Below are 24,196 nucleotides of genomic sequence, written 5' to 3'. Positions count from 1 at the left end.
CCTAAACACCTGTAACCCCAGTCTAATTATGAGCAAAGTATTGGACATATTCCAGTAGAGGGGCAGCCTACAATACACCTGGTCAGCACTCCTCAAAACATGTGGGACCATCAAAACAAGGAAAGTCTGAGAAACTGTCACCCCAAGAGAAGCTTAAGGAGACATGACTACTAAATGTAATGTGGGACCCTGGATGGGAGGCTGGAACAGAAAAAGGACATTAGGGAAAAGCAAGGAAATCTGAATAAACTGTGGATTTTAGTTAATAATAATTTATCACTACTGGATCATTAATTATAACAAATGTACCATACAAACTTAAAATGTTAATAATAGGGAAAACTGTGCTTGGGTGTGGGGCATATAGGAATTCTGCTCAATTTTTCTGTAAATCTAAAACTGCTGTAAAAAATAGTCTATTAACTTTTTAAGAAAACGTGATCAAGCACTGCCCTCAGCAAAATAAACACAGAAGGTTTTAAAATGATGGATTTTCTAGGATTCTGTTTTCAGATCTAGAGGGAATCGTTTGGTGACTGCAATGACAAATGCCACCTTCACAAACCATTCAAGTTTCTTACTTTATGCAGCAATATCAAGTAAGAAAGGTAAAGATTGACACCAAAGAAAACTTTTAAAAGACTGAAGGAACCCAACTTCTTTAAATAATTCTTGGATTTTTTTTTTCTATTCTATCAGGTAGGTAAATGTAGCATGACCATACAATGAGAATATCAACTCATATATGTCAATGAATCCTCATAACACCCCTCTGAAGTTGGTACTATATTCCCGTACAATATTCAGTTGAAGAAAACTGGGTCTTGAAGAGATTCTATTTCTGCTTATAGAGTTAGAAAGTGGGAAAGCTAAAATTCAAATCCAGGTCTTCTGACTTTAAAATCTTTGTTCTTAATGCCTGTGTAATATTTCCTCCCTCTTTGTGACAGCTGAAGTTATGCACTGTCACTGTGGACTATGTATGATGTAATCAAAAGAACATTGCACTAAAAAACAAAAACAAAACCAAAACAGAAGCCAGGGTCCTCATTTGCCTCAGGACATCAGTTTCCTTGCAGAAAAATGTGGACAATAATATGTGAGCTGCTTGCCTCACTGGGTTTGTTTAAAGGTCCAGTGAAAGAATATATGGGAAAATATCCTGCAATCTGCAACATATTTTTCACTTTCACAGTTTTTGCGAATACATCTATGGGCTAATTGTGAAGTGGAACAGAATGTGTGGGGATGATTTAGGAGGGCTCCAGACAAGAAGGGCTTAGAGGAAAAATTTGTCAGCTTGAAATCCTCCCTCAGAATACACAATTCACTTCTGTGGATTCATCAACAACTGCATTTGTTACCTGGGGAGCTTTTACAAGTTATCCCTGCCCAGGCTCCACCTCAGGACAAGTAAAGCAGAATTGCTAGGCATAGAGCACAGGCATTAGTATGTTTTAAAAGCTGTCCAGGTGAGTCTAATATGCAGTGACAGCTGCAAGCTGCAATCCTAATTGATCCAAAGTCAGCCCAATTCCATGAAGCCCACAGGACCATTCCTGCAGAGGTTGCACCTCACCCCTAGAAATTGTTGGAGTTGGACTATTCCCGTCAGGCAGTGAGGCTAAGACAAAAGTCTGTTCAGCCAAGCTGCTAGGACATCTGAGGATGCTGTCATTTGGCTAAAGCAAATGGACCTATTTCAGTTTTATTCAAAGAAGGAAGAATCCAGGCAAGGGAAGGAGAATGCAGTGGAGAAGATGGCCTGCTGGCCATGCAATTATTTAGCACTCTGCCACCGTAGTAGGCCACTGTAGCCGAGAGGCTGCCCTGAGCCTCTGTAAACACGGCTCTGCATGTCAGTTTATCTCGGCCATTGCATTGTCTGATGAGCCTTTGTTGGGAGCCTGGGCCTCCATGCCTGGCGGAGGAAAGCCACAGTCGGCTTACAGGTTGGCGAATTACTCTGCTCAAACATAGGCCACAGAAGCAAAGGCTGTTGGGAAAGGATAACATTAGAAGTGCTACAGAACTCTGCCTTTCCCTGTCATTCTAAGGAAATACAATTCAGAACCAGAAACTCCCATCTTTTAGAAACTAAGGCCCCAGGTTCCTATATGTACTGCTTCTCAGGATCTTCAGTGGAAGAAATTAGGTTATTATGGCATTCCCAGGAGGGAGTGTCAAGATGGAGATGTCATCTGGGGAAACTGAGGGTTGCTGACCCCTAGGGTCATGCATCACCTTGGCAAATCCAGGAACTCATTTTGTCAAAACACTCAAAAGTGAGCAGCCTCTTACGAAGGGCCCCATGATAACCAAGCTCACAAGACACTGATACCGAATTACGCATTGACCAGGCATTGACACTGGATGGTGCATTCCGTATTGGTAAGAAAAACAACATGGGGAGCCAAGTTAGAACCAGCAGTTTACTTGAAAATCAGGGCTATGGTTAAGAAATGAATTGGATGATCTTAAAGCTTGGTACCATCAAGCTGTGGTACTGGATTCATTCACTCTCTGTAGGGTTGCCCCATCAAAGCAGACTGAAAAACTTAGACTCTGCCTGGACCTCCTTGGAAAGTTGCTGTCAAATTCTTGCTCTTCAGGGATCACTTTTTCATACCAGGGGTCTCTAGACTTTTCTGATTGTGTGTTGCTAAAAAAAAAAAAAAAAAAAGTGCAAATCCATGTATCAAATTGTCTGTCGATAATTTTTATTAAATTTTTAAAATTTTATTGTTTTAACTGTGTAATGTAGCTAACAAATAGCTTATATTAAAGATAGAAGTAGTGTTAATCCCACTTTTTTCTTGTTTGCTTGTGTTTAATTATCTTCAATTCATGGATTCTTTGCAGGAATCGTGTGAAGCCCTTGTCCCGTTTGTGAGGGTTAACTTCAGTGAAGATCAAATACTGTAATACAGTCTGTAAATCCCTTAAACAGGGCACAGTAAACTGCACAATATGCTGGGAGGACAGTGGGTGAGACGCCACTGCCAACCCCTCCAATGGTGGATTCCCATTCCTCCCTGGAATACCTCAGGAATGAATGAGGCTATTCTTCAGACAATATACAACACAATGGATTTATTCAGAGCCTAGAATATTTTACAGTTTTGAAAATAATAGTAATGTACAATTGTTCTTGTCTAAAAAGTGATTCCCTAATTCCTGTAATTGGATACGGTGGTCCCAAAACTCTCTCCACCCATTTGCTGATTAGGTCAGTCTTGGGTGTAGACATTCAATCTCTTCATCACATTTTGATTCTCCTTATTGTGACTCTTTTTGGAACTTCAGATAAAGGACTGTACCACTATGTACAGAACCAGACAATGAATACAAGAGAGCAACAGCTGTCATCACATTTTACTATTAGAAGAATGGTTTTATTTAAACTCATAAACAAAACAATTAAAAGCAGAGCTTTGTAAGGATCGGGGTGATCTAGCTGGGAAGACATCCGCTGAGTCTGAAAACTACTACTCTAGAACATGTAAAATTTGTTCAGACAGGACTTTGTTGTAACTGCTGTCATGCTATGAGAAAGACTACAGGAACTAGAGGCAAAAAAGACACCACGACCAGTTCGTCTGCAATGAATCAAAAACAAAAGAAAGTATTCTGATCCACATCTTAACCAGAAGACAATGGGGTGGAGGGCTTTAGAGTTTGGACTGTATAGTCAGACATCTTGGGTTGTTCTTTTTATTTCTTCCTTAGAGGATTTTATTTTATTTTGAATAGGTAATACATATGCATGATACTCAATGGCAAGGTGAGGATCCCTCCCATCTCAGCTCCCTCCTATCTCTAACCTTCACCTTCCCAGTTCTTCTCCCCAGGACACCCTCAGTTACCAGGTTCTTGTGCATTCTCCTACAGAAAGTAAATGCATATTCAAGCAGGCTTGTATATATATGAAATATGTATATTATATACACAGTACATTAAAAACAAATGGTGCACATTCACTCCTTTTTACAGCTGAATAACATGTTATTGTATGTATATACGGTGGTTTGCTTATCCATTCATCTGTTGACAGACACTTGGGTTGCTTCTACCTTTTGGCAATTGTGAATAATGCTGCTATAAATATCAGTATGCAAATACCTGTTTGAGTCCCCGCTTTCAATTCTTTTGGGTATATACCTAGAAATGGGATTACTGAGTCTTTATAATTCTATTCTTAACTTTCTGAGGAATTGCCAACTGTCTTCCACAGTTGCTCTACCATTTTACATTCTTACCAATAATGAATGACTGTCCTTATTTCTCCACATCCTCTCCACCACTTGTTATTTTCCTTTTTTATTTTTTTAAGTAGTAGCCATTCTAGTGGGTGTGAAGTGGTGTCTCATTGTGGTTTTAATTTGCATTTCCCTAGAGTCTCATTGTGGTTTTGATTTACATTTCCCTAATGGCTATCAATGTTGAGCATCTTTTCATGAACTTATTGGCCATTTGAATATCTTCTTTGGGGAAATGTCTATTTATGTCTTTTGCATTTTTCTTAATTGGACTATTTGTCTTTTTGTTGTTGACTTGTAGGGGTTCTTTGTATATTCTGGATATTAAACCCTTATCATATATGTGGTTTCCAAATATTTTCTTTCATTCTGTAGGTGGTCTTTCAACTTCCTTGATAAAGTCATTTGATGCACAAATGTTTTTAATTTTGATGAAGTCCAATGTATCTATTGTTTTGTTTTTTCTTTTGTTGTTTGATGTTTGGGTAGGTTTTCTACTAAAGGTGATTGGGATATTTGAGGAGAACAAGAGGGAAGAATTTTTACTCTTGGATGGTGTAGAAGAAAGAGAATGGGCTTTGAATTCAGATGGATTGGGAGTCAAATTCCATACCACCAGTTCCTTAAAAAAAAATGGCGATAAAAATACTTATCTTGCAGGTTACTTTGAGGATTAAGTATAATTGGATGGAATAGAAAATGTCTGTTCACAATATGTGCGCAATAAATGGTAGCTGCTGTTTTGTTAAGGTAAGCTCAGGAGAGCTGAGGTATAAAACCTTTCCCCATTAATAGTCTGACAAGTACATAATCAGCCACTTTCATAATTGAAATTGAGGGACTTGGACAGTGATCAGAGAAAGCATTTATTGTAAGTAAAGAAATAAAACACTGTTACCATGTTCTGTCAGCAAGAAGATGGCATCAGGCCCTCCTCTGTGATGTAATGTCATGGAACTTTACTTGTGGGGGGAGATGGGAAGAGGGAGGGTATCCAGTGAGACCTGGGGGAGCAACTCCCCCTCCCCACTGGAGCAGAGCTGCATTTCTTCCCAGGAGGATGGTAATGTAGGGAGCCTGTAGCCTTTAACCTACAGGAAGTTTCCATTGAACTGTGATTAAATGTAGGTTGCTGCTTTTATCATAGGATATCTTGAAGTTTCAGGTTTGATGTTGTCATACTACAAAGTAAGACTACTATCTGTTGAAACAGTATATGGAGAACAGACCCCATCCATTCCTGCTTGGATCCCCATAGATTCAACTCAGATATAAACCTTTGGGGAAGGCCTACCTTGTGCCAGGTGTTGAAAACACAGGATGATCTGATAAGGATCCAGCCCAGGAGGGGTTGGCAGAGAAGACAGATAACTGATAACTTCTAATACAGTATGGGGAGATGAGTGATGTAATGGAGCTATGAATAAAGTACTGTGGAGGATACTGAGAAGAGAAAAATTAATTTTGCTAGGGCGGTTAGGGGAAACTCGTGCAAGGAAGTGAGAATTGATCTGCTCTTGAGTCATCAGACAAAAGGCTTTGGGATAGGGTGAGAGAGAGTGAGGAGAAGAGGGAGAGGGAAGAAAGGAGAGAGAACACCATTTCAAGTAAAAGAAACTGCAGGGATAAAGGGATGAGGCAGTAAGCATGTTTGTTTGTTCAGTTATTCACTCAACAAATATTTGTTGAGTGTCAAACACTTGTTCTTGGCATTGTGGATACAACAGCAGACCAGACAGACAAGGTCCCTGCTATTCTCATGGAATTTACACTTTAGAGCTGAACAGGACAGAAAACAAACAAATAAACAAGATCATTTCAGAGAGTGATGTGCACTTGAAGAAAATAGTTGGGGGGAAGGTGTGATAATACTGGGGTGGGGGGGAGCCGGTAAGACTAGGTGGTCAGGAAGACCTCTTCGAAAGGGGTATTTGACCTGAGAACAAAATGGTAACAAGGAGATAGCCTTGCAGGGGCAAAGAGTTCTGGGTGGAGGGAACAGCAAATACAAACACCCTGCAACAGGACTAGGCCTGGAGTATCTGAGGAACAGAAAGACCAGCTTGGCCAGAGCAGAGTGAGCACAGAAGTGAAGTGGGGGAAGACTAGAGAGGTTGGCAAGCTTGGTTAGTAGGGCCTTGTGGTCCATGCTAAGGAGTTTGCTTTGAAGAAATGCCATCTAGCAAATGGACCAGAGGCAGGGCAATCAGTTGGGAAGTTGTTTCTTACTCCAGGCAGGAGAGATTAGTGGCTCAGATCTGGGTGGTAGCATTGGGGACAGTCATGCTCAGAGTAAACATACATTTTTGAAGTGGGGCTGACAGGACTCACTGATGGATTGGTGGGGGAGTGAGTGAAAGGAAGACGTAGTTAATCATGTCAAATGTTATGAGAGGCTGAGTAAAATAAGCACAAAAAATTGACTTTGTTCACAAGTAGTACTTGCAGCACCCATGCGGCAACAGTGGGAACATGGGATTGGTGAGAGGACACTGGAAAAACATAGTTGTGAAGGCTTTGGGGATGAATGGATTTGGCCTGAAACACTGACAGAGTCAGGCAGATAATGTCTGTGAGGCCAGGAACCTCCCAAACTTTTACTAGCAAGGACTTAAACAAACAAACAAACAAAAAACCCTGTGGCTAAATCTGAACAAATTTGTTTATATCTCCCTATATCTTTTCATCTCTCTTTTGCCTCACAGTATAAATATCTGTCTATTCTCACAAACTCCCCTTTGGCCTCAGCTTCTCTCCTCTCAGTAGATTGTTTAGAATATTATCATCCAAGTCAAGCGGGAAATTATGCACATAATTGGCACTGAGTAAATGTGTCCTAAGCAGCAATTAAAGGTGCTTGGGTTCAGCGGGGAAGAGAAGTAGCTTCTACCACTTTGTTTCACTTCTGCCATCCTACTTAACAACTCACCATGATTGACCCTTTTTGGCTGGGAGGAGCAAGATCAGGCTTAACAAACATTTTTTTTTTTTTGGCTGACTGGCTGGTTCTAGTGTCTCCTGGTCCTAAGGTCCAGTTGCCTCTTTCAGTCCCTTGCATATCCACAGCAGGCCTGCAGGTGTCCTCAGCTCTCCCTCTGAACCATGGCACCAGGAGCATCCTCTTTAGCAAACATTATCTTTTATTTAAACAGAAACAGTAGCCACCAATCTTGTTACATAACATAATTTCCTAGGGTGTTAAACTAATACAGCATCTATTCTGTTGGGGGCCTGGGGAGCTGGAGTGGTGATCTGGCAACATAAATATTCACTGGGAGAATGTTGGGGAAACGCTGTAACAAGTTTGACTTTCTGGCCTTACGTAGAATTTCAGAGCTCGAAGAGATTTTGGAGATCATTTTAATCCAATCCTCCTTGTTTTAAAATGTGGAAACCAGGCCTGGAGAAACAAAGAAACTTTCCGAAGAGGCAGATCGGGGCTAGAAATCAAGCTCTTGATAATCTAAAGGAATTGATCACATCTTCTTAAATTAAGTGTTAAACCTTTCTTGTTCATGATTCTTTCTTATTTGAAATACATTTTTTTTCCTCCCTTGTTTTAGATTCTCCAAATTTATCAATTGAGAACAAGGACATGGTGCTCCCACTTACACTGAAACTGAAAATCAAGGGCTGATACATATGTACATTGGTACTGATGTAATTGAGTTTGTTTTTTGTTTTTAAATTAGCTTTGGGGCTGGATGGTCATCCACCATGTATGCTAACTGAATACAATTTATTGGTCAAATATATATTTAAAACAGCTGGGTGGAGTTGTGGGTGAGGTTTCGAGCCACCCGGGGATCTAACAGCACCATTCTCTCACTTGAGTATCTAAGTCCATATGTAAACCCACGTACTGAGGGGGGTTGGAATCAGCTGCATCCTCCAAGCATCTCACATCCTGATAGCGGCTCAATAAAACATGGGATTTTCTATTGAATTTTTCCTCCTGCTTCTCTGTGGAATCGCTGAACTTCAGTGACTTTAAATACTCACTGAGTGAAAAGGCTGGACCCTGCTCTCTTCCCGTGATCCCTGCCAGCCTTTTTTTCTCAGACTGACCTGCTTTTCTGCTGGAAGACTCTGCCCCACTCCACCCACCTGGTACCTCCCTGGATTTCCTGACTGCCTTGGGCTTATTTTTTAACCTTCTCGTCCTTGAAAAGCACCACCCCACTGACCCAGAACGTGGGCTCCTCCCCTCTGGTCATTGGGACAATCTTACTCTCATGGCAAAGCACATTCATCTCCCTGTGAAAGCCCTGGAAAATGAGCAGTAGTAGGGGAAGGGGACGGGGCGTATTTCAGTTCCTCTAAGGCTTCTTTCCTACGTTTAACTCAACAAAATACTAGCGGGGCAGAAAGAAGAGGGGAGATGCCCAACTTTTGAGCCAAGCTGCCCGTGCCAGATCAGGCTGGCACTATCTTATTGAAGCCTGAGGGCCTCTTCAGGTGACTAGGGCTCTGGGTTAAGGATGGCTGAGGTGTAAGGGGGAACCACTCACTTGATCCTACTAATAGGCGCACTATAAAGCCCTTCCCCCAAGCCCTTCGTTCTGGGGATCTCTCTGACACACTAGCCTCGACCCGGGAACAAACTCCAAACCGAAATAAACAGCTTCCTCCTTGGCGCTGGGCACCCACCCATCCTCATCACCCGTTCTCCCTGCCCCTTCGGCCAGTTCCCCTGCTTGGCCAGGCCGGCTGGCGGAGCCCCGCCTCGCAGGACCGGACCCTCGCTCCACTCGGGGTACCCTAGGCCCGCCAGGGCAGAGGGGTGGGGGTGTGGGAGGCAGGGGAAGCAGGGGGCGGAGTTCCGTTCTCCGCTGATTGGCTCGGCGCGGATGGGCTGCGGCCGTGCCGGGCCAACCCGCGGCGTGTTGCTATGTGCCGAGTCGAGGGGATAGGCGCGGGGGCGCGTCCGTCACCCGGCAGACCCCGGCCCGGACCAGGAGGGATGCGGACTGGCGGCGGCGGCAGTGGCGGAGACTGTGGCTTTAAGAGCGCGCCCGGAGCCCGGGATCCAGCCGGGCCGTGTCTTGCTGCTGCGCACCCCCGCGGAGCCGAGCGCCGCGCTGGCCGGACGCGGCGGCCTGCTGCGGGGTAAGTGAGCCAGGAGCGCGGCGCGGGCCGGGCGCGCGTGGGCGTGGGGCGCGCTGTCAGCGCGGACGCCCGGCACCGGGCACTGGGCATCGGCCGCCTGGAGCCTCTGGCCCGGGTCCCGCGGAGCGCGCGGCGTCCTCCGCCCGGCGCGGCAGTGGAGGGTCCCGCGTGGGGTCCCCGTGGGGGCCGCGCGCGCCGGGGGCGGGGAGCGGGCCGCTGGGGCCACGTGACCGGTTTGTTTACAAACACTGGCTGGCCCCGGCGGCGGCCCGCGGGGAGAGTGGCGCTTTCGCGGGCGCCGCGGCTGGGACCGGGCAAGTTTGGGGCGCTGGCTGGGCGGGCAGGGGACGAGGATGAGGACCGGGAGACCGGCTCGCTGCGTCCTCTTCCTCGGCTTTGTTCCCGCGGATTCGGACTCCGTGGGAGCCAGGGTGGGGGCTTCGGGCAATTTCCGTCCGCGGGTGACGCTGGGTCTCGGTTGGAGCCACTGGGGGCCAGGAGGCAACGCCCTCGGCGCCCCCGCCTGAGGAGGACTGGCCTCCTTCGAAACTCCTGGGACGCGCTTCGCCGGCCCCGGGCCGAGGTAACCGCGGCCGAGTTCCTGCCCGGCCGCTTCCCGGCGCCTCCCCGGTCTCTTTGCCAAGGGGGTGGGCGCACGTTTTCTGCTGCCGGATGGAATGTAGGGGCCTCTCCAGCGAACACCTTCCTAGGACTAACGCTGAGGGGCAGCCCCGACCTCTCACTGATTCAAGTTCCCCCTCCTCGGCCGCTGACCTCCTGGTTGTCTTTCCCCAAGTGGCAGGCTTTCTGTGGTCTTGGGTGAAGGGCACCTGTTCTTTCGGACTTCTTCCCAAGGTGCTGCCACTTCTGGCTTCACCCTTTTAGCTACAGAGTTTAAAAAGCCAAGTGAGTGTTCTCCGTTTTTCTCTGTTGGGTATGTATTTCGAGAGGAATTGCTTTGCTGGGGTTCTTACCTTCTAGCCTGGCTGTTGACTTGCTCTCCTTGCATCCTGGTAGGCTCTTCCAGTGAGTCCTTGCCTCTCGTGAGTCTAAAGGCTAAAAGACAGCTACTGTCCTTTTTTCTTCCTGCCCTTCCTCCCTTCTTCCTCTCTTCTAGCCAAGGAAGATGTGCAGGATGGGGCTCCCTGTTCTAGAGCATTGTGCAAGAAGGGAAGCTGTCTGCTTCCCTCTACTCCACTTGCTCACAGAACGTTAGAGGTGCAAGGAACCGAGAGGGTTAAAAAGTTAAGTGACTGACCCGAGGTAAGGAACCTCACTGGGCTCTGGGGTGGGGCTTGATTTCCATGCTTGATGCTCTTCTGCTTCTGTGGTCACAGGGCCTGTGATTAGTGGACTTGGATTCTCCTGTCCCAGACTTTCCTTTCACCTGGTCACTGTCACAGGACCCCACCAGTGGGCCTGCCCTGAGAGCTGTCCATCCCTCCCCTCATTTCCTCAGCACTTAATTCGAAAGCTGAGTCTTATCTCCGTAAGGAGTATTTTCATTCTTGGCTGTGTATGAGTGGCTACAAGTTCTTTCTTGAGGAACAGGTCTAGCCTGAGAGGAGCTGTGCAAGCTTCCCTCTGGCACTGTCCCTTAACTCCAGCCTCGTGATGGGGTCTCAGGCAGGAAGGGAGTGGGAGTTGGGGCTAATTCCCCTCCACAGTCAGGCTTTGCCTTATCCATTTATGATTTGGTAATAGCATTTCCTGGATCTCTCTGTATCTCTGTGCTTGAGATAAAATCAAGAAGCTTGGGGTTAGAAGTGGAAAATGGAAAATAAACACCATGCACAAGAATACTGTTTTCCTTCTCTTGCAGAGTGATTTTCAAACTTGGGGACTTACAGTAGGAAATACATTTTATGTCACTACACACAGATACCCAACAGAAATAGACGTTTCAGTTACTCTTACTACCTGCGATGTGCTTTTTTTTTTTTTTTAAAGTTTTTTCCTACTTCGTTAAAAAAAATCAACTGCTTGTTGTGACCCATTAGATTGATTTCCTGACCAAAGGGGTCATGACCTACAGTTTGAAAAACTGCTATAGGGCAGACATCCTCAAACTTAATTATGCATAAATAGGATCTGGGTAGTGTTTAAAAATGCAAGTTTGCCAGGCTGCTCCAGAAGTGTTTATTCTTTTGGGGCATAGGAATCTTTATTTTTAATAAATGATCTAGGAGATTGAGATACAGGTGGTTGATAAAAAGCCCTGAGCTTGTGGCACCTGGGGGCAATGAACAATGAATGTATTAACTTGGTTTTGAAATGGAAAGCCTTAGTCAACTGTGTGGTCCACACTCAGCTGCCAGTCACACATAGTGCTGTTTGCTTTCAGTTGTCCTGAAGCTTTTCCATAAGAGACAGGCGCCTCTCCATCCTTACCCCACCCTACCCCTTCCCAACCCACTCCAGCCATTTGAGGACTGCTGTACCACTGGATGTTTCTAGGTGCTTGGAGGTTGGGGGCATGAGTAGTGCTGATGAACTGCTGTACTGTTCACAGATGATGTGAATTTTCACACTTCTTATGTGAAATGATTTAATGATTTTGAGGCAATGACAGTTATTGGATCTGGGGTATTAATGATTGAGCAGAAGGAAAGGAAGCTTTTATTGATTTTTATATCAGAGTATTCCAGACTGGGTAGCCTGGGGTGGAGTAGCCTGGTGACCTTTTGCTTTCAGTGGGAGACTTGTCTGTTGCCCATTGTCAATAAACAGAAACATAAGTTCCACACCTTGCTTCCCCCAGCCCTGGGTCTTTCCTGATGTGAAATTTTGGCTCCTGTGTGCAGGCGTATCCTGTTAGTCTTCCAGTTTTTGAGGCTCTACCGTCACATACAAACATACACACACCTCTCACATAGGATGTGGCTGTTTCCCTGTCAGTTATTCTGTCCAGACACATTGGTGGAAGACATTTCTTTGAATTCATCAAAGCTGCAATTTAGCTTCAAAAAGGACTCCAAGTTAACCACATTCAAATTCTACTATGGTCTGTGGCCCCTTTTGCCAAAGGTATGCCTTTATATGGGAACATTAACTGTAGAATTGTTTGAATTAATGTTGATAATGTTCTGTTTGGCCACGCAGCTTACGTTTAGAATATTCAGTTTCTAGCATATGGAAAAAAGAAAAAGAAAGTATGGCAAAGGAACTAGGATAGGAAGAGTAGAGGGAAGAGTTAATGATGAGATGGGATTCAAATGGAGAATCAAGATCTGTTCTGTTTGTAAATGATCTTGGCATTTCCCCAGGGTCTCCCAACCAAACCACTGGGTGTTCAGACATCTGTGCTCCACTCCAGGAGGATGAAAGAGTATAATAAAGCTCTTGAAAAAGAAACATCTTTTTAAACTTTAGCCTCTAATGATGGAAAGCTAGGAATTGGAAAACCAGGGCCTGCAGGATAAAGATACTTTGTTAGAGAGTTGTTAGTTTTCAGTGACATTTTCATGATGACCCAGTTATCTTTAACAAAAGGTGACACATACCTGAGTCTTTGAAGGGCTATACCTACCTGAATTTCCCCAGGAACTGTGAATAGCCATAGAGGGTTTAAAACATTAATGAGATTATGCTACTCCCCTGCTTAGAACCTTCCCAATGGCTTCCCTGGGACATAACCCAGCTCCCTTCCCTGTAGGCATTGCCCGGCCTGCCCCGGTCCCCCAACTTCTGCCACCTCATCTCTTCCCAGATCCTACCTCACCCATTCTGCTTCACTCTGCTCTCGCTGGACTGGCTTTCTTGCAGTTTCTAAAACATTCCACGCTTATTCCTGTCTTAGGGGCTTTCTACTGGTCCCTCTTTCCTGAATGCCTTTTCTCCAAAGTTTTGCATGATCATGTCCTCCTACTTGGGTTTCAGAGAGCCCCTCCCTGACTAGTTATCTAGAATAACTCCTCTTCTCCCCCTACCTCAGCTTCCCTTAATTTCCTTAACTCTCTTTAATTTCTTCAAAGCACTTTAATACAATCTGGAAATGTATTATAGAGCTTTTCTGTCTTGCTCACTACTGACAGTGCCTGGCACAGAGTAGTCATTGGATAAATATCTGTTAAATGAATGAATGGATGACTAAAAAGAGCCAAAGTTTAGAGTCTCTAGAGTAGGAAATAATACTTTTTTTTTCAAGAGGAAGAGGAAAAGGGAATTTTCCTCTCCTTTTTGTTGGGATAGGCTAGTGTTTTGGATTTACTTTCTTTTCAGAGTTCTTCTTTTCATCCCTTTATTATTTTCTTGGGTCCCCAAAGTCTCTAAAAGCTCCACTGTTATTTTTTTGTTAATAATTCCTCCCTCCTCCAGGAAACTTATTGTAGGCCTCACAGGTTTTCTCCTGATAAGCATTAGCATTTCTATCAGTAATCACATTTCATTAATACCGGGAGGCCAGATTGATGGGAGGATTAAATGGGGGAAACACTGGGCACAGGGCCTGGCACATGAGAAACTGTGGTGCTAGCTATTAATAGTAACAATAATGTTAATAATTGGATTCCCCCTTTCTCTAGCCAAAGTCAGGGGTAAAATGACCAAATCTTTAATTAGTATAAGTGACAAAATGTCATGTAGATCTATCAGAACTGGAATGGAATTTAGAGATCATCTAATCACAAACCGCTACCCAACTCTTAACAAATACTTGTTTGGAAGAGGTATTTATGGAAGTTTCTGGAAGTGCATGCAGTCTACCTGTTCTGTCCCATTTCTTAGTTTTTTCCTTGGGTTAAGCTGGGCCAACAAAAGCAGCATACGTGGGCCATATTATCTCAGCTTCTCCACCAAGGGTAACTTCAGTGTCCTTCCCTTTGCTTTCATGGAGGGACCCTGTCAGGAATGGCTTTATGCCACTTGCTGCTGCATTTCTTACATGGATTTATATTGTTGAAGACGTGGGCTACATTCTCATTTAATGTTCCCTTTCAGAAGTTCATTGGAGAAATTTCTTTTAGAAACAAGTGCCAAGAAAAGCTTTGCCTCTCCAGAGGAACCTGGTATGCTTTTTCTCTGTGGACCGTTGGAAATTTATAACCGATCATATTTCTTGTCTTGCTGTGGCTGCCAGGAAGCACAGAGCCAAATTTGTGGCTTAATTTTAGTAGCCGTAGCTTCCTGCACCCTAATTTTTTCCAGTGATGTTAACCTTGTAATTTTTATTCCCTAATTTTAATCTAATGATTTATAACTTTCTGTTAATTTGATGTATACCAGATGGAGTATTAATTCATTTTAGGTGTTACATTTTAGATATACAAATATTGAGGCTCAAACAGGTAAAAAGGATTTACTGAAGACACATAGCTATTTATGGCAAAGTGCAGACTGTAAATCATAACCTTTGTTTCTCGGGCCAAGGGCTCTTTCTGTTACTGTACATTCTGAAGAATACCAACACCTGGTTTAAACCCTAAATAGCTCATAATGTCTCCATACTAGACTACTACCTCCTCTCTGATGGGGCAAAGAGTTCTGCCAGGGAGCTTCCACCCTGCCACCTGCATTCCTGTTTCCTGCCTGGGTCAGCAGCACTTGTGCTTGCCTATCTCCTGAACTACAGGGCAGACAGCCTTCCTGCATGGTCCTGAGAATGTAGCGTGTCCAAATGTCATGTGTCATAAAGTTGTCATAAAATGACCTGTGAAATGATCACAAATCCAAAGCTGATTATGCACAACTATCATTTGGCTGCGCAGTGCAATTTATTTGTTTGCTTAATCGCAAGCTGCCGTTACAGCCAATATGCAATAACCAGGTCAAGGGCACAGAACATGTTTAAAGGTGGAGGGCTCCACAGTCTCTAAAGTCCATTGGCCCTAAGGCAGACCCAAGGTAGGCGGGTTCCTTTAGGGGTCTCGGGAGCAGGTCCGACACAGCATCAGTAGGGGGTCTGAGGACATGGGCAGGAGGCGCTGGTCACAGGGCGGTGGTGAGGGCCCAGCAAGCCTGGCAGCACTGCGTAGGCATTGTTGAAGCCCGGAATCGGCAAATATATGTCTGTCTGCCTCTCCCTGACGCTCATCACAGTGTTGTCTGCACTGGGGTTTTAAGCCTCAGAGGTCTGTCCCTTAATGTCCTTTTGGAGGGAGTGTCCCTCTGGCAGGCATCAAGCCAGTCCATATCACCCTAGCAGGATTGTCTGGTTATCACTTGTTACACAAACATGTTTTTTTCTCAACTTGTTTACATTCTAATTGTGGTCAACAAGTTTCTGTTTTGGGGATTCTTTTCAATGACTTAGTGTCTTTCACCTGAAACTAGATTGCCCAGCCTTTATGAAATCAGCCTTGTCTTTCTGTGTCCCTCTGGACCAGGCAGGCATGCCCTGCAGATAGCACGTGGGGCCACTGAAAGTGAAGCAGGGTCTTCCATGTGTGAGCAGTGGGTCAATTAGCTTGTATTGACTTTGTTTTATTTTATCTGATTTGAACTTAGTTACAGGAAATACGGACCATCCTGATGATTTATTTTGTTTTGTTTTCCCTAGGAGTTCTGGTTAGGAGTACCTGGGGCAAGGGAGCAGAGGTTTAGAGCACATGTCCTGCCTGGAATATTTTGATTCCTATTTTGAGGTAGAAAAGAGGAATTCTCTGGCTTGGGGCTGAAACTCAATCTTGGTTTTGTTTCGTTTTCTTGGGTAATAATCATTCAACAGATTATGGACCCTGCCCCTAAGAGCAAATGCTCAAATAGGAATGATAAAGGCCTAAGGTGAATAACCAGAGTACAAGGCAGAAAGAGTTTAGAGTCAATGCAGAGGCACCTAAAAAAAGGGCGGGCTTTTTGGAGATTGGGCTGTGAAAAATGCAGAGGATTTAAACACGTAGCAACTGTGGGTGGACAAACTACTCCAGGGGGAACAGCGTGTACAAAGGCATAGAGGCATGAACAAAAGAGAGAATATACGGGAAATGTTCAGTAGGCGCCTGACTTACGGGAGGGGAAACAGTGGGCTACCACTGCTGCAACTCCATGGAAGTGGACTGTGACTTCTGTTCGGAGTAGAACTCTTAAAAGATGAAGAGCTGTGAGCAGTGGATGTTAGGTGTTCTCAAAAGTGGAACTGTTTCCAGGGATTCTCAAACCTGTCTGCCATGAATTCCTCAGCCTCACCAAATAGCTACAAAAAGCAGAATCTTCAGGACCAGGAGTCTATCATAAAAACAAATAAACAATAACAGTCAAAAAAAAAAAACTCTTCCCCCAGTTTTTTCCAATGCAACCTACTCCACACATGTCTGAGGTCTGGAAACCAACCTCGAAGCAGCCTTTTTTGGTCTGCCTTCCCTTGCTCTATTTTTGCCTCTCCTTTTCTTTTGTGTGTCTCCTGTGTATGTCATCCATTTTATTTGTCTCTCCTCTGTCTTTTCTTGTAACACTTTGGTCTTTGTCTGTTGGATGTATCTCCCTAAGTTGACCTACCATCAAATGGACCATAAGATAGAAACGAATTCTCTTTCAGTATTTGTTGTATTAATGGAATAAACATGTCTATTATATTTCTTTGAGAAAAACCCAAATTAAATAGGGCCTTTAGTTAGTTCATTTTGCTTACATGGCTCTTATTTTGTATCCTTTAGGATTTGAGACCCTTAGCAGAAAAAAATATCCCCCCATTTGACAGCACCTGTAATGCTAAATACCTCATTAGCAGAAAGATGGCAAGAACTGAAAAATATATTTTTCTTGTGCTTAGTCTCCAGTTGTATCCTGCCTTCTGGTTCAGGTTATTTGCTTCCCTCTTTTCTCTTGTTTCTGCAAAATTGAAGCATCGTGCTGACCCTGAAGTCTGATGGTGTTTTATGAGAACTTGACATCTTTGTTTTGCATTATAAATAGTAGACTTGGACTTTCTATCTGGGAGCCATTCTGGTTGAAGCCCTGGAGGACTCAGGGACCAAGGATTCACATTTTCAGACTCCTCTCTGGCTTGTCTGGGTAGGAAGGAAAGGATCCATTTGGGGCCTGGGTGAGGGTGGAGTCAGGATTCACATTTTGTATCTGTTCCTTTCCAGCAGAGTGACCTTGGGCAAATTGCTTAACCTTGGGTGCTTTTTCCTGATCTGAATAACAGAGACAATCATAATAATGTCGGCTTCCCTGGGTTGTGAGTATTAATTGAGATAATTGATATCAAGTACCTGGCCTGTAATAGGGAATTGATAAACTGTGGAGTTCTGGGGGCTTTTAGGCAGTTGCTCCAGGCCCTCAGGTGACTCCTCCCTTTTTCCCTCCTTCTTTGCTTCCTATCTTCCTTCAACAAGTTTCTTCCTGAGCTCTTACTGCGTGCCAGGCTCTGAGCTAGGTATGAGAGATGATTGACTGGATGTGTTCCTGGCCAGGAATGGCTCGCAAGCTAGTGGGAAGACTGACCCATAAACAACTAACTTTGTGGAGGTTTCTTAAATTATATGAAAAACCTGCACTGGCAACGTGCTTGTCTCCCCTTGCTGTGCCAAACCTGAAAGGAAAAGAGATTTTCATTCTTATTCCCACACGGAAAAAAAAAATCCAGAAATTTGTTGGAGAGTCTCTTACCCCACTCCATCCCTTTTCCTCTCCTTCAGTAAATAGCACCACCAGACGGTAGTTTAATAATTCCTAAAACAACGTATGTCCCTTTGCGCTAGTGATGGTTAGGACTTGAGACATGCAGGCATCCTTTTGAAAGTGCCTTTTTGCTCTTGCATTTTAAGTTCAATTTCCACATTCTGATTGTGGAAAGGCAGGGAGCCCAGCCACAGATGTCAAAGTCTACAAGTTTGGGATTTTTTTGAATTGGGAGATTAAAGAGAGAAAGTCAAAGGCATGTTGACAGCTGAATAACAGAATTGTATTGGCATAATTTGGGTGGGTGGTTTGGAACTAATTAGGGCCCCAGCTGTGCCCTAGGGACCAGCAGTTAAAGAGAAATCAAGGTCACACAATGTCCATAGCTCAAAAGACTCATTTGTTTATTCAGTAGATGTTTGAGTGACTGTCAAATAATCAGCTCCTTTAAAAATACAGCAGTGGTAAGCGCTACTGGAGTGTGGAATAGGGGGCATGGGAGGGTTCCCCGGTGAAGTTACTTTTGAAGATAGGCTTCATCTCTTACTGTCTTTTCCAAGGCCTTATTTTCTTGATGGATCTTCCAGATGCTGTTTTTCGTTATAGTTTAAAGTATAGCCATGACTGGGATGAGGGGAATGGACCAGATTCCTCTCTGGGTCCCAGACCATGGGAAAAAATGTATTTGTTTTGTTTTAACCAGCATTGTCATCTCTGAGCATGATCAAATACAAAAGAAAGGACTGATGGCTGAAGGGCTCCGTGTCTGCGCCTGGGGGAAAAGGGCAGCTTGGGCACTTTTGAACATGGAATGGAGGCGGGGATGAGAAAGCCCTTTGGTTCTTGGCCTGAACTAAGTCTGACATTTTATATTTCTCTGAATCAGTCTTGCCTGGAGTAGCAGCTAAGATTGCCCCCAGGGATTTTGTGGGGACCACCCTGGGAGAAGGCTCCTGGCATATGTGTAGGGGGATGTCTGAGAGTTTCTCTCTGGGATCCAGAAGTCACTGCCAGCCTGGGAAGGGAACCTTAGGAAGCTGCCCTAGGTGGCTGCAGAAGCAACGTGAAGAGCCAGACAGGCAGATGGGAAGTGCTTCTGCCATCAGACAGCAGCGAATAAAACCAACAGCGGTTCATGTGCTGTGGCTCATCTGCTCCACGGTGCAGTTTCAAACCCAGTCTTCCAGCCGCAGTGCGTTGGCATCATGAGAATTTGCTGGTGTTTTAACTTGATGGTGCATGAGTCCCATGAAATACCCAGAATTAGATATTTTAAATGCAGCGAATGGTGGCTAAGTAAGGAAATTAAAAATCACCAGTTTTACAGTGTAGCGCAGTTTCACTGATGGTCGTTCATTTTACTCAGGTAGCATTTATCAATGTGCTAGACACTGTGCACGTCCCAGGGAAACCAAGGGTGGGTGGGAGTGGACCTTTGCCTGTAGGAAGCTCCTCATCTGGTGGGGAGACGGAATGTGGATGTTGTGATAAAGTGCCATTCCATAGAAAAATATTCCTTGTGCTGGGAGAAGGGCGCCCGTCACCAGCACTGCCTAGGATCTTATTCCAGCTGGTTGTGAAGGGATCAGTACGCATTTACTAGGCAGAGAAGATAGGTTAAGGCATGACAGGTAGCAGAAACAATTTGAGAAAAGGCACAAGGTAGTGAAAGAGCTTAGTCTGTTGGGGAAACAGAGGTTAGGAGTAGAGGGAGATAGGGGTGTGGGTGGGGGTGAGGGAAGGTGTAGAGGTGATAAGAAGCTAAAGAGAATTGGGCCCAGGCTCTTTGTATACCACCATGTCGTATAGGCTGCTAGGAAGCCACTGGAGGTTTTGAAACATGAGAGAGATGTGATCAGATTGTGTTTTATAAACAGAATTCCAAAATGGACTGGGAGAGGGTAAGCTTGAGCAGGGTGACCAGTCAGGGACTTATGGCAATAGTCCAGATTAGAGAAAATGAGATTTGCACAGGTGCTGCTGGCAGTGACTGTGAGGATGGTGATGGGAGTGTGGATTTAAGAGGCAGAACTGGCAATCTAGGAGACGGATAAAATATATGACATAGGGAGAGAGAGAGTAAAGGGTATTTCTTGCTTGGGGCAACTGGGTGTTCAGGATGAAGGAACAGAATTGGGGTGAAGGTGAGGGAGTTGGGAGGATAGTTTTGTCTTTGAACATGTTTAGTTTGAAGTGCCTTCCTTGAGCATTAGATAAAGATATCCTTGAGAAAGGGGTCCAGGGCTTGGGAGTGGGAGGCAGAGGTTTCTAGGACTTGAGGGCATGGGTGAGAATGCCCAGGGGAGCAGGCAGCCAGAGGCCTTCAGTGGAAGCACCACCGGGAGGAGGATGGAAGAAGAGTAGCCAGCAAAATGGAGGCCCGGCTGGAGAGGTGGGAGAAGAACCAGGAGAGGTGTGGTGAGGCCCCGAAGGAAAGTCTCAGGGATAGGCAGCCCATGAGAGTGTTGGAATGCAGCACCAAGGCCAAATGGTGTTCGTATTTGGACTTGGCATGTTGGAGACTGCCCATGTTTTTGTTATTCAAAAGCCTAGTTGTGATAAATGCTATGCATGGAACATTGCCAGGAGGCTCTGTAGCTCTTCCATTTTATCACTGAACCCAGCCAGATCATCAGAAATTCATGTTCTTGGACTGCCCTGATTTGTCCCATGTAGAATCACTTTTACTGAATTGCATTGTGATGTTTGTTACTGAATATGGCACGTTATGTCATTTTTCATGGAGGGACACTAAGACGTGGTCTCGGGAGACAGTTCCTGGTAGCAACTGTGGATGTGTGCTGGGAGTCTTGTTCACTAGATTGTTCATCATCTCTTCTATAAAGACCCACAGGACAAAATTTCTCTCAGGTGATCTGTATCCTGAACAATCATGGTGCTTTTATTTTATGAAAATAGAAATGTAATAACTACTGATACTTTCTTTTTCACCCTGATTACTAGGGAGCTCAAAGTCAATTTTGCGTTTGACCTTCAGTAATTATTTAGCAACTTAGCATGCACTTCTAGGTCCTAACACTCCTTTTGCTCTTACTCCCCCCACCCTAATTTCTAATGTATTTTAAATATCATTATACTGCATATGTTTTTGAAAGCCAGCTTAAATCCTTTTTCAAGCTTAGAGTTGTATAAGGAAAGAAAGAAGGAAGTCACTGATGAACTTAGCAAGTGTTCTTATCTTCAGACAGTTTGGGCTCTTTACATTATTTTTGATTGAAATTGTAGAGATAACTTGAAGTAACATCCGATCTTTTCATCATCAGCCAGCAACAGCTACTTCTACCTGATGCCTATAAATTACATGCAAGTTTCAGGAGGTTCAAGGGGGCGCTGCCTTTTTTTCTAGGCAGATGTTCCAACAGATGCAAGCCTCACCTGGGGGCCTCCCCAAAGTGCTGAACTAAGGGCCACGTGGTAAATACGTTGCTCTGCTAACAGATGTTGCAGAGGCCCCATCCAGCAGCCATCACTGGGCAGACCCTGGGGGAGGCTGGCATATCCTGTGACCTTGCAGAAAACAAAGCCTTGCAGTGTGAAGGTTGGTGGATGGAGGCTCTGTCCTGGGGGAGGCCTCAGTGACAGAGGCATCATTGCAGCATGGAATCAGGACTGTAAGAGCTGAAGGAATCCTAGAGCTCTTGTAGGATTATCATTTGACAGCTAATTCCCTGAAATCAAGGCTAGACCCCTGTATCCAGGAAAGAAATAAATGGTTGGTTTTGTTCATGAAGGAGAGTTACTTGAATATCCAAGCTGGGTTGTATTATCAACTGGATAGATTTGAAGTGTCACCTGGGTCCAGTGCTATACAAGGGGTAACAAAATAATAACACAGATAGTCCTGTGCACCTTGTACATCCACTCCATGGCCGTTTGAGTAGGGATGTTTCGGGAAAGTTTTCAGCTATGGCCCCATCGCTGGGATTGGTTGAGTCGGTGCAGACCCACGGAAGTAACTTTTCCCAGGCACTAAGTGATGGAGTGGACTGTTTGAAATGACATAGCAGTAATGTCAGAGTCCCAGCTTAGCCACAAGAACCTGCTCACACCACAGTGTACCTTTAGTGGATGAATACTTTATATGTATTAACTTAGTTAATCCCCCAGTAGTCCTGTGAGGTAGATATTGTTATTCTTTTTTTTTTTTTTTTTTTTTTTGATGAGAGATGTTAAATAACTTGTCCACGGTCATATAGCTAGTCAGTGATAGAGCTGGGATTTGAACCCCAGGCATCTGTTTCCAGGGCCTGTCTCCTTAACCATTACCCTATATTGCTGTTCTAAGGACAGTGGGAGCAATGACATGGTCAAAAGTGTTTTTTTAAATAGACAACACCGACCGAAAGGCAGAGTCTGGATTAAGGGGGTAAGGGGCTCCAGGGCAACCCGCTAGAGCTGGTGGTGAATCTGAGATGCCGTGTTCCCTGCAATGCTTTAGGGCCCATGGGAGCATGGCCTCTGGGGAAGCCAGCTCTCAGGACTTCAGTACCAATTAGGGGAACAGTCCTATGATTACTCCAAAGTCATTCCCACTTTGTCTCACCTTGAAAAGGGAATTTTAGGTTCAGAGAAATGTCATCCCAGTGACATGTATTTTTAAAGGATGCTTAGAAGCAGGCTAGAGGGTCCAGTGTGCAGGATCCTGTCCAATGAAGGGTGGGACAGAACCCACGGTGAGGAATGTGGTAGCACACAGAAGTCAGGTTCAACTTGAAGAAGAAAAAGAGAAAGAAATAAACATTCTCAAGGGTTCCCAAACTCCACATTGGTGGACTCTCAGGTCTCCTTTTTCTTTTTCTTTCCTTTTCTTTCTTTTTTTTAATACATGTTTTTATTGTGAAATTTAACATATATACAGAACTGTCTTAACTTTCAAAGTATGATTTAACAAGTAGTTAGAGAGCAGATTTCAAAGAATGTTATGGGTTACAGTTCCACAATTTCAATTATTTCCTCATTGCAAAATATATATACAGAAAGGTGATAACTTTCAAAGTACAATTCAACAAGTAGATATATAGGTAATTTCAAAGAATGTTATGCGTTACAATTTCACAGTTTCAGTTCCTTCCTTATTGTGAAATATAAGATATACAGAAAGATGATAACTTTCAGTACAATTTAACGAGAGTTACAGAGCAAATTTCAAAGAATGTTATGGGTTACAGTTCTACCTTTTAAGTTATTTCCTTCTAGCTACTCTAATAGCCTAGCATCTGAAAAATATTTATATGAAGATTCAGTATTTGTAAGCCTTTGTTAAATCCTGTCTGTTGCTTCCTCTTGGTTAATCACTTTCTCAGTCTTCAGGGGTTTCTAGGCAGAGACCACGCTAACTTGTTCATATTGAAAAGAGGAGTCGATGTTATGGGGAAGGGGGTATGGAGCTGCATCTGACTGTTGTTCTTAAAGAGGCTGTTGCCCCTGGGTTTTAGGCCTTGTCTGGCATAGGAACACTCTGGTGGCTTTAAGTTTCTGAGAGATAAACTTAGTGAGTGAAACTTTTATAGAATCTCAGATAGGGACCTAGGTATTTGGGGATTACTTTTGGTAAGGGCATGGCATACTGTGGCCATTTGGAGTGTCTAGCTGGATCTTGCTTAAGAGAAACCTCCAGGGTAGCCTCTTGACTATTTGAAATCTCTTAGCCGCTGTAACCTTATTTGTTACCTTTCTTTTCCCCTTTTGGTCAAGAAGGTATTTTCAATCCATTGATGCCAGGACCAGGCTTATTCCTGGGAGTTGTATCCCACGTCGCCAGGGAGACTCACTCCCCTGGAAGTCAGGTCCCGTGTACTGGGGAGATTAATGAATTTATTTGCCATTTTGGGTGTAGAGAGAGAAAGGCCACATCTGAGCAACAAAAACAGTTCTGTGGAGGTGCCTCATAGGCATAATTATAGGAAGGCTCAACCTCCCTTTTACAGCCTCCTTTTTCTTTCATTCTTTTTTTTTTTAAAAGCACCAGCGAAAACTATCATCTCTTTGTTTTTCTTCCATTGACCACTGAAATGAATAATAGCTACAATTTAGGGGCATATTATCTGCCAGGCAGGTATGTGCACTTGTAGTATCATATTTAATCTTCATAACCCTATATCAGTTAGGATTATTAGAAAGGAAGAGACCAAGGGTCAGAGTGGTTGAATAACTTGCCAGAAGACACCCAGCTAGAAAGGAGTAGAACTAGTTTATGTGAAACCAGAGCCCACTTCCTTTCCAGTCAATCTTCCACCCTCCACCAAAAC

General features: G+C 44.3%; 1 protein-coding gene across 2 annotated transcripts in view; it reads left to right on the top strand.

The window, feature by feature from the left end:
• Positions 1 to 9,196: 9,196 nt before the first annotated feature.
• The window catches only part of YPEL2 (yippee like 2), a 51,849-nt gene continuing 36,849 nt past the window's right edge, over positions 9,197 to 24,196 (top strand). The window contains exon 1 of one of the 2 annotated variants that reach the window (XM_037808455.1): positions 9,197 to 9,368. The gene's annotated coding sequence lies outside the window, so the exon portion shown is untranslated. Of the gene's footprint in view, positions 9,369 to 9,693; positions 9,952 to 24,196 lie in introns of those variants that run through there. The other variant, XM_037808456.1, reaches the window with a different exon arrangement.

The sequence above is a fragment of the Choloepus didactylus genome, chromosome 18, assembly GCF_015220235.1.
Source record: "Choloepus didactylus isolate mChoDid1 chromosome 18, mChoDid1.pri, whole genome shotgun sequence".
Taxonomy (NCBI): Eukaryota; Metazoa; Chordata; class Mammalia; order Pilosa; family Megalonychidae; genus Choloepus; species Choloepus didactylus.
Note: the sequence above shows the minus strand (reverse complement) of the source record. Positions and strands in the feature narration are given on the sequence as shown.